Here is a 922-nt window from a genome sequence, read left to right as displayed (position 1 = left end):
ACAGCACGAAAACAGGATATTGTTTGGCGAATGCGGCGGGCTCGGCCAACGGCCTCGGAAGGCTCGAAGCGCTCAACTGTGGGTCTAAATCCACACTAACGACTGCCATTGCCAAACAACTAGCCGAACCGGAACTAACAAACACCGGCTTAACTCAACAGGGCACAACAGATGTGGCAGGGTCTGGCAATGCGTGCAAAATCTTAGACACAGCAAGCGACGCCGCAAAAAATTTTTCCAGGGTTCTAAGACTGTCACTTACGTCGGCGAGCTTTTGACGTACGCCAGCGTCACACAAACATGGACGGCCAAGAATCCAGCAGGACTATTAGCCGACGGCAAAGCAAAAGGCAGATCACAGGCAGCAGCGGCCGTGGGCACATCTGCGTTTGAAGTAGCACTAAAATGAAAAATAGCTACAATAAACGCAACAGAAAAGGAGGACGAAATCAATACAAAATGCGACGAGCTTACCAAGAAATATCTAGACACCAGCAAATACCACATCTCAAATTTAATCGGCAAGTTCGCAACAAAGAAGGTGGAATGCAACAAAAAGAAAGGAGAAAACGCCCAATATATTGCAGAAATAACCGATTTGGCAGAGTTAATGGAGGTATTGGATTATCAGATTGAGGAAGAGCGAAGAAACGCGGAAAAGATCAAAACAGAGATAAGTCGTCTATAGGCCCAAATTAATGCAGATAAAGCCAAAACAACAAGGCAGATTTGCAACGAAAAAAAAGATGAAAAACCATGCAAAGCTAAAAAAAACTTCAAATACGATGATGGCAAAAAAGACGAACCAAAATTTTTACTGAGTGAGAAAGGTCAAAAAGAAACAGAAAAAAGAAAGCAGTTGAAGGAACCGATGGAAAAACCACAAACACCACAGGGAGAAATTCGTTCGTAATTAACAAGC

Source organism: Trypanosoma equiperdum, assembly GCF_001457755.1.
Source record: "Trypanosoma equiperdum strain OVI genome assembly, contig: ctg_555, whole genome shotgun sequence".
NCBI lineage: Eukaryota > Euglenozoa > Kinetoplastea > Trypanosomatida > Trypanosomatidae > Trypanosoma > Trypanosoma equiperdum.
Note: the sequence above shows the minus strand (reverse complement) of the source record.